The sequence below is a fragment of the Glycine max genome, chromosome 3 (genome assembly GCF_000004515.6).
Source record: "Glycine max cultivar Williams 82 chromosome 3, Glycine_max_v4.0, whole genome shotgun sequence".
NCBI lineage: Eukaryota > Viridiplantae > Streptophyta > Magnoliopsida > Fabales > Fabaceae > Glycine > Glycine max.
Window position 1 is genome coordinate 21,942,341 of NC_016090.4, and position 1,700 is coordinate 21,944,040.

The 1,700-nt window shown below is 41.7% G+C and overlaps 1 non-coding gene across 1 annotated transcript; it reads left to right on the top strand.

Moving 5' to 3' along the window:
- Positions 1-578: 578 nt before the first annotated feature.
- On the top strand, positions 579-685 carry LOC113001258 (small nucleolar RNA R71). The gene has a single exon (XR_003266577.1). It is a non-coding gene; the product is annotated as a small nucleolar RNA R71 (small nucleolar RNA).
- Positions 686-1,700: the final 1,015 nt, after the last annotated feature.

The following is a 1,700-nucleotide window of genomic DNA, read 5'->3' on the forward strand; positions in this document are numbered from 1 at the left end:
CAGCATTTTGGAAGGAAGGAGCAGGCTGCTGTTGTTGTTGTTGAGGGCTAGACCATCTGAGATTAGGGTGATTCCTCCATCCAGGGTTGTATCTGTTGCTAGAGAGGTCATAATTGTTCTGCTGTGGTTGATTTTGCTGCTGAGGTTGAGGAGGTCTATTGTAAATATTTGCAGCATATGCTTCAGGCTGCTCAATTGCTCCAGGTTGTTGCATGGAAGGGCAAAGGTCTGTATGGTGGTCAGCTGAGGAGCACAAACTACAAACCCTTGCGACAGGTACAAATTTCTGATTCAAGGCCAGCTGGGTTACCAGGTTAACCAATGCATCCAGTTTGCCTTCAAGCTTCTTAGTTTCAGATGATGCAGATGGGTTTGTAGCTACCTCATGCACTCCTCTAATGACTATGGCATCATTTCTGGTGCTAAACTGTTGGGAGTTGGAAGCCATCTTCTCAATTAAATTTCTGGCTTCAGCAAGAGTCATGTCTCCAAGGGCTCCACCACTGGCAGCATCTATCATACTTCTCTCCATATTACTGAGTCCTTCATAAAAATATTGGAGAAGAAGCTGCTCTGAAATCTGATGGTGGGGGCAACTGGCACATAGTTTCTTAAATCTCTCCCAGTACTCATACAGGCTCTCTCCACTGAGTTGTCTAATACCTGAGATATCCTTCCTGATGGCTGTGGTCCTGGAAGCAGGGAAATTTGTTTCTAAGAATACTCTCTTAAGGTCATCCCCGCTCGTGATGGACCTTGGAGCAAGGTAATACAGCCAGTCCTTTGGCACTCCCTCTAATGAATGAGGAAAAGCCTTCAGAAATATGTGATCCTCTTGGACATCTGGGGGTTTCATGGTGGAGCAGACAATGTGAAATTCTTTCAAATGTTTGTGCGGGTCTTCACCTGCAAGGCCATGAAACTTTGGAAGCAAATGAATCAGTCCAGTTTTAAGAACATATGGGACATCCTCATCAGGGTATTGGATGCATAAGCTTTCGTAGGTGAAATCAGGTGCAGCCATTTCCCTTAGAGTCCTCTCACGGGGTGGAGGTTGTGCCATGTTCTCAGAATGTGCAAAATCAGAATGCTCAGAATCAGAATGCTCAAAATTATAATGCTCAAGATCAGGATGTTCAAAATCACCAATAACAGAATGCACAGATTCACCAGTTATGGAATGCTCAGAATGATCAAAAGGTATAAAATGATGCCTAACTAATCTGTGAAATGTCCTATCTATCTCAGGATCAAAGGGTTGTAAGTCAGATGGATTGCCTCTAGTCATACACTACATTCAGCATGCACACAACTAAAGGTGTAGGTTTGAACTACAGCTACCCTCAAATCATTTCCAAATGACTTGAAATTTTGTGAGCAACCTTATAAAATGATGAGAAGATAGCACAAAAAATTTCAGACAAAAATTCAAAGTCTAACTATGAAAGCTAAAACTGGTAGGTTAAGAAAAATAAGTGAATAAAACTTGAAAAATAAAAAACTTTTGACAGAATCGCTTTTTTTGGATGATGGAGACCTCAGGCGGCCTATGGCCAGCTGCCCTTGCGTAGGAAATTTTTTTCTACCCCAAATGCATATATAATAATTGCGATTCTGATAACCGGAGCAAAAGTTATGGCCGTTTGAAGTTTTGACAAACACAAAATTTGCTAGTTTTTTGGAACTTTCAAATCTGACTA